This window comes from Oncorhynchus mykiss, chromosome 16 (assembly GCF_013265735.2).
Source record: "Oncorhynchus mykiss isolate Arlee chromosome 16, USDA_OmykA_1.1, whole genome shotgun sequence".
Taxonomy (NCBI): domain Eukaryota; kingdom Metazoa; phylum Chordata; class Actinopteri; order Salmoniformes; family Salmonidae; genus Oncorhynchus; species Oncorhynchus mykiss.
Genome location: NC_048580.1, coordinates 49,657,362 through 49,665,649, shown reverse-complemented (window position 1 = coordinate 49,665,649; position 8,288 = coordinate 49,657,362).

Below are 8,288 nucleotides of genomic sequence, written 5' to 3'. Positions count from 1 at the left end.
AGAAGGTGCTTTGGTCAGATGAAACCAAAATTGAACTTTTTGGCAACAATGCAAAACGTTATGTTTGGCGTAAAAGCAACACAGCTCATCACCCTGAACACACCATCCCCACTGTCAAACATGGTGGTGGCAGCATCATGGTTTGGGCCTGCTTTTCTTCAGCAGGGACAGGGAAGATGGTTAAAGTTGATGGGAAGATGGATGGAGCCAAATACAGGACCATTCTGGAAGAAAACCTGATGGAGTCTGCAAAAGACCTGCGACTGGGACGGAGATTTGTCTTCCAACAAGACAATGATCCAAAACATAAAGCAAAATCTACAATGGAATGGTTCAAAAATAAACATATCCAGGTGTTAGAATGGCCAAGTCAAAGTCCAGACCTGAATCCAATCGAGAATCTGTGGAAAGAACTGAAAACTGCTGTTCACAAATGCTCTCCATCCAACCTCACTGAGCTCGAGCTGTTTTGCAAGGAGGAATGGGAAAAAATTTCAGTCTCTTGATGTGCAAAACTGATAGAGACATACCCCAAGCGACTTACAGCTGTAATCGCAGCAAAAGGTGGCGCTACAAAGTATTAACTTAAGGGGGCTGAATAATTTTGCACGCCCAATTTTTCAGTTTTTGATTTGTTAAAAAAGTTTGAAATATCCAATAAATGTCGTTCCACTTCATGATTGTGTCCCACTTGTTGTTGATTCTTCACAAAAAAATACAGTTTTATATATTTATGTTTGAAGCCTGAAATGTGGCAAAAGGTCGCAAAGTTCAAGGGGGCCGAATACTTTCGCAAGGCACTGTATGTCTCGAGTCACTACTTCACAGGAGAGCCATCTGAACGTAAACTTAAATTATTGGCAGAAATGCCTTTTGGAACATATGAACTTTAATGTGCCTTCATAACAGACTTGTATGCTATCTGTAAATACAAATAAATTGTTAAATTACGAGCCTAGTTGGTTTAGCCACGGAAGAGAGCAACCTTCCTGCTAGCCATGATTGGCTGAGATAATGAGTGGGCTGAACATGCCGAGAGATGAGTTCGGATTGGTCTGCCATATAGCACGCTTCTGTGTATTTGAGCTAGTCAGTATCTTTAGATAATCCTGTATAACGCAGCTTTTTTATTTGCTGCGTAGTAGAACTGCATAAGTGTTGCTCTCCACTTTCTGGAGGACTGAATTTTGAAATAAGTGGAATTCGACTATGATAGCTAAGGAGATGGAGAAAACACCTGTCTCCGGATTACATATTCAAACTAAGGAAAACCATGGCATCTGTGACAGGGAGAAGCGTCCATCTATGATGTATACAGGTAAGATAGTCTATCTAGCTACATTTTCAGATGTTACACATTTAAAAATATATTTTTTTTATGAATTTGTTTTTGTATTTTTCTCCCCTTTTTTCTCCCCAATTTCATGGTATCTTTACAGTCTTGTCTCATCACTGCAACTCCTGTACGGACTCAAGAGAGGCGAAGGTCGAGAGCCATGCGTCCTCCGAAACACAACCCAACCAAGCCGCACTGGTTCTTGACACAATGCCCATCCAACCCGGAAGCCAGCCGCACCAATGTGTCGGTGGAAACACCGTACACCTGGCGACCGTGTCAGCGTGCACTGCGCCCGGCCCGCCACAGGAGTCGCTAGTGCACGATGAGACAAGGATATATCCCTGCCGGCCAAACCCTCCCTAACCCAGACGACGCTGGGCCAATTGTACGCCGCCCTATGTGCCTTCCGGTCGCGGCCGGCTGCGACAGAGCACATTTCAAATTTTGACAGATTTTGACAAATTTTCACTTGAAGTTAAAGTGTACTGTTAGCTAGCTAATGTTAGCTGGCTGGCTTGCTAACTGATGTTGCAAATAATAAGATTATACACGTATCTCAGAGCCATTTGCTTTGCTAGTTATAGCCTAATGTTAGCTAGCTAACATGAACCTGGTTGGTTACCTACCTGCCGATTCATGCAGGGTAGTAACGTCATGAGTTGGGATTATGATTCATTGTTTACCTAGTTAGCTAGCTGAATGTTTTAACAAAATCTCGTCTGAGTGAGCCAGAGCTCAGAATAACTGACGAATTTACGAACACTCAACACCTTTTGAATATGGCCGGTGTCAGTAAACATTGGCAAAAAAGTGTAAATTGTTGCCAGCAGCACAGTTGCAGTCACCAACTCTCTGGATAAAATAAAAACAGCCGAAACCAGCTTTGCTAGGGCGGATAAAATGGTCAGTGAGCTGTTCTCTCATTTGTGTCTGGAAGTAGCTAGCAAGCTAGCTAATGTTAGCCAGTTAGCTTGGGTGCTTGACTGTTGTTGTTAGGACAGAACGCTCGGATCACCCCTTATTAAAGAGATGGGTTGGGCTAAACCTTAAGAGGATGTGAACAAGGCTGAATCGGTGTGGACAAAGAAGAGCTCTCCAGTTGGTACCATAACATTCAAAGGCCATTTTATCAAAAGTTAGGTTACAGGTTTATCAACTTTCAGAATTACTTTCCCATTGTTTCTCATATGCAGTGTATGACATGCCATTTCTTAGCTCTGTGTCTCTGCTTTTATCCAATCTAAAAAACACCATTGGAAATGTTGCTACTTAAGACCGAACCAAAGCGGTCGGTCACATTTATAATCCAAATATGTGCTGACTGTCAAATTACTTTTTTTTCTACTTTTTTTTTTCTTCCATAAAATCTGAAATCGCCATCCACAAGTAACAACATAGTCAGGGGGCTCCACACGCTGCTCCAGGTTAAAACCACATCAGAATCATTGCTTGTTCATGCAACTTGCTGTTAGCCTGCATGGTTTCATAGACTAGACATAACATAGTAAATATAAATGAGTATGAGATGGTACGTTTGGTATGGTTACATAAGACAGAAGGTTACTTAAAGGAGAATTTTCTTAAAGTAAATCTAACTGTTTATGTAAATAGAATGTTATAGAAGGGTCCAGACACTTTTTTTGTGATATGGCTTGTTTTTGAAGAAACTTACCACTGCTGCGAATCACTTCCTCATTGCTTGTTGTGCAGTATCAGGGCACACAGAAGATGTAAACAAAAGCTCCAAAAAACACCCAAATATGTATTTTTAGAAACAGACACGCTGTCAGTATAGCAATGTAAGTCTTTAGATGTTTTACACGTGTTTCTGTCGGCCGAGAGTTAGCTAAATAGAGTTAGCTTTTGTTACATCAAGTTTGGAAAACCCTGCCCTACGTTACTGCCCAGGGACACAGTGATTTATGGCAGAGTGGCGGATTGTGGGAATGCACCTGTCATGAAGAAATGCAAACACCAGATGGTTGACAGAGAGCCGGGCCATCTCTATGTGGTTGTTGATGTCTTCCTCCCACTGTAACATCCAACTCCTCCACTGTGTGATGTCAGAGTAGTCCACCGTCCCGGGGAACATTCGGATGACTACCTCCAAATCAGCTCGCATCTGACGCACCAAGGCTGTCCCCTTTCTATTTCCCAAGTTGTTTCCACTGAGGTGTGTAGGCAGGTTGCTTAGGATTCAAACCTTCTCAAACAGCCTATGTTATACTCTGAGGGATAATGGACTTTACAGTGTCCTGTTATTACAATTATGTATACAAGATAGATAGTTAGATATAGTACCAGCCAAAAGTTTGGACACACCCACTCATTCAAGGGTTTTAAATCTTTTATATTTTCTATATTGTAGAATAACAGTGAAGACATCAAAACTATGAAATAACACATGGAATCATGTAGTAACCAAAAAAAAGTGTAAAACATATTTTACATTCTTCAAAGTAGCCACCCTTTGCATTGACAGCTTTGTAAACTTTGCAATCTCTTGACAGCTTTGCACACTTTGCAATCTCTCAACCAGCTTCACCTGGATTGCTTTTCCAACTGTCTTGAAGGAGTTCTCACATATACTGAGAACTTGTTGGCTGTTTTTCCTTCCCTCTGCGGTCCAACTCATCCCAAACCATGTCAATTGGGTTGAGGTCAGGTGATTGTGGAGGCTAAGTCATCTGATGCAGCACTCCATCACTCTCCGTCTTGGTCAAATAGCCCTTACACAGCCTGGAGGTGTGTTGGGTCATTGTCCTGTTGAAGAACAAATGATAGTCCCACTAAGTGCAAACCAGATGGGATGGTGTACCGCTGCAGAATGCTGATGTAGCCATGCTGGTTAAGTGTATCTAGAATTCTAAATAAATCACAGTGTCACCAGCAAAGCACTCCCACACCATCACACCACCTCCTCCATGCATCACGGTGGGAACCACACATACGGGGATAATCCATTCACCTACTGTGCGTCTCACAAAGACACGGCGGTTGTAACCAAAAATCACAAATTTGGCCTCATCAGACTAAAGGACAGATTTGCACCGGTCTAATGTCCATTGCTCAAGTCTCTTCTTATTGGTGTCCTTTAGTAGTGGTTTCTTTACAGCAATTCAACCATGAAGGCCTGATTTACTCAGTCTCCTCTGAACAGTTGATGTGGAAATGTCTGTTACTTGAACTCTGTGAAGCATTTACTTGGCCTGCAATCTGAGGTGCAATTAACAATAATAAACTTATCCTCTGCAGTAGAGGTAATTCTGTGTCTTCCTTTCTTGTGGTGGCCCTCGTGAGAGCCAGTTTCATCATAGCGCTTGATGTTTTTTGCAACTGCATTTGAAGAAACTTTCAAAGTTCTTTAAATGTTCTGTATTTTCTGACCTTCATGTCTTAAAGTAATGATGGACTGTCTTTTCTCTTTGCTTATTTGAGCTGTTCTTGCCATAGTATATCATTTTGCCATATGTAGCAAAATGTTAAATAGTGTTTTTTACATTGGATAAATGCAGACACACAGAGCTACAAAATGGTATATCATACACACATGGAAAAAAGTGTTAAACAAATCAAAATATATTTTAGATTTTAGATTATTCAAAGTAGTCACCCTTTGCCCTTGATGACAGCTTTGCACACTCTGCAATCTCTCAACCAGCTTCACCTGGATTACGTTTAACATCTTAAAATGTAGCTCGACTATCTTACCTTTATACATCATGGATGGATGCGTCCCCTTGTCACGGATGCCATGGTTGCCCTTTGAAGACATCCAGAGAAAGGTGTTTTCTCCATCTCCTTAGCTATCATACTCTAATTCCACTGATTTCAAAACTCTTTCTGGAGGGCCGAGTGTCGCTTCGACAACTGGCATTTTGATAAAACATTTCTTTTTTCTTTTTTATGTTTACGTTCAAACTGCTCTCCTGTGAGGTAGTGAGTGACCAGCAGCATATGCCTAGTTTCCTGAAACAAGTCACATATGGACTTGATATTATACCTACTAGGGCTATCTTCTGTATACCACCCCTACCTTGCCACAACGCAATTGATTGGCTCAAACGCATTAAGAAGAAAATATATTCCACAAATGTACTTTTAACAAGGCACACCTGTTAATTGAAATGGGTTCCAGGTAACTACCTCATGAAGCTGGTTGAGAGAATGTCAAGGGTGTGCAAAGCTGTCATCAAGGCAAAGGGTGGCTACTTTGAAGAACCTGAAATATATTTTGATTTGTTTAACACTTTTGGTTACTACATGATTCCATGTTTCATAGTTTTGATGTCTTCACTATTATTCTACAATGTAGAAAATAGTGAAAATAGATAATAACCCTTGAATGAGTAGGTGTGTCCAAACCTTTGACTGGTACTGTACATCAAATTCCTCAAAGAAATTGTCAATTGATCCCAAAATCAACATTTTGCAATGGCTATCTCAGTCCCGGACTTGAATCGCATTGAAAACCTGTGTTCTGAATTGAAGGCGATCCCTATCTTCTTGAGAATTGTTTTTTATCACATTAAACAAAATATATTGCTCTGAGCAATTGTATTAGTACAAATATATATATATATATAAAATATTATTCAGTATTTGAATGATTAATTTTATACAGTCAAGTGTGTCAATTTCAGACCTGGCTTTATGTCCTGCCTGATTTAGAGATTTATAAATAATAGAAGCAGGGACATAACACATGAGGCTGTGTCATAGTCAAATGTGTTTACAATACAAGCTTCCAATAACACTAAATATTCATCACACACTTATTTACTATAAAGAGATGCATTTTTAAGATGCTTTTGACAGTTGGGTATTGTCATCCATATTTACTGCACATTAAACACTTATCACAAAACATTAGGCAAAATTTCTCTGTACACCTCCAACCCCAAGCCCTCTCCAGCACTACAGCTCTGTAGCTCTTCTCACGTCTCCAACCAAGAATGAATGATTTATATCAGTTGTGATAAGGGATTTTGTAAAAGAAGCAGAACACAAATCTCTAAGCAAAGCCTATGAATAGTTCAACATAAAGCTAAGGGAGAGAGGAGGAGATGGGGCTATAACTATAGCCTACTTCTGTGTATTAAAAGTAGCTTTTCAGTATTGCAGTAAAATGAGCACAGCCACTGGCGTACCACACTGCCCCACAGCTCCCGCAGGAATTAAGAATTAGAATGGACATGAACCTACATATGATTGGATAAAGGTTGGCCACTTTTGGTCAGGGAGTTTGGTCAATCATGGTTTGCCAGTGCTGTGATAAATTGTGTCAAATAATGAATTTGAAGAATTTGTCTGCACTGTATGTTTGTTAGCTAATGTAGCTAGCCAGTTTTATAGTTATGATTCCATAAATCTTTCAAATGAACTGCCAAGATGGCAATATCCCATTCAAACAATGCAGTCAATCCACAGCCATATACTGGCTGAAATCAGTTGATTATAGGAATTAGACAAGTTGTAAATGCAACAGGTACTGATATTTTAGCACTCTTTTATATTTTAGCACTCTCAGCTTTCCAATATATATTTTTTTGACATTTATGGTCTGTTTACACATATTTTAGAGGCTATTTATACAGAAAATTGGTATAAAACCTGTATAAAGTGTATTTATGATTATATGACAATATTTTAGGTTGACCATAATTCTATTACACCATTTCTGATATATCATCTGCCTTTGTTTAATTTCCTGCATAAATCAAATCAGGATTATGCCTCTGTCATGCCTCTAGCTAAAAAGTAGTAAATTGTTGCTAATTAGCTAAAATGCTTAAGTTGTCCATGATGAGATTCGAACTGGCAATATGTGTAGACTTGCAGGAAATTTGCTTTAAATGTGCCAAATTCTCTACGCCTCATTGCAAAATGTATAGAACAACATGAGATTAACTAATACAACTGCACATTTTCCTTTCTGCCCTATGGCAATATGTGTAAAATTGCAGGAAATTAGCATTAATGCTAGAACTGCCAAGATGGTCAATCTGACCATTTTAAATTTTGTAATTTCAATAACAACCTAGAACCCAGCTGTCCCTGACTTTTCCTAAACTGGTATTTATTTATCCATTATTTTACCAGGTAAGTTGATTGAGAACACTTTCTCATGTGCAGCAACAACCTGGGGAATAGTTATAGGGGAGAGGAGGGGGATGAATGAGCCAATTGTAAACTGGGGATTATTAGGTGACCGTGATGGTTTGAGGGCCAGATTGGGAATTTAGCCAGGACACTGGGGTTAACACCCCTACTCTTACAATAAGTGCCATGGGATCTTTAATGACCTCAGAGAGTCAGGATACCCGTTTAACATCCCCCTACACAGGGCAGTGTCCCCAATCACTGCCCTGGGGCATTGGGATATTTTTTTTAGACCAGAGGAAAGAGTGCCTCCTACTGGCCCTCTAACACCACTTCCAGCAGCATCTGGTCTCCCATCCAGGAACTGACCAGGACCAACCCTGCTTAGCTTCAAAGCAAGCCAGCAGTGGTATGCACGGTGATATGCTGCTGGTATATTTTACACTCTAGCAATACTTTCAGACAAATATTATAAAAGACAAAAACTTTTGGAGCATTTCATGCTCAAAGCACCATGACGGTCAAATTGACATTATGCATATTTATCAGTAGAATAGCCAGGCCTCGCCGAGTACCAATAGCCACCATTTAACTAGAAAAGTCTGGCCTAATTGGACACGATGACATGTCATTTGGTTGTGTTTATGAAGGTGTTAGGCAACATTAGAATAGGCCTAGAAAATGTAAATATTTGAAAGAAAATAAAATGTTCATTAGTTTGTTACTGTAGGATATGTAAAATGAAAAACCACAAAAAACAGAATTTCAAGTCTAAATATATATTGTATTAGAGGAGTGCCTTTTTTACAACTATGGAACAAAATGCGTGTGCTTTGAACAGTAAACA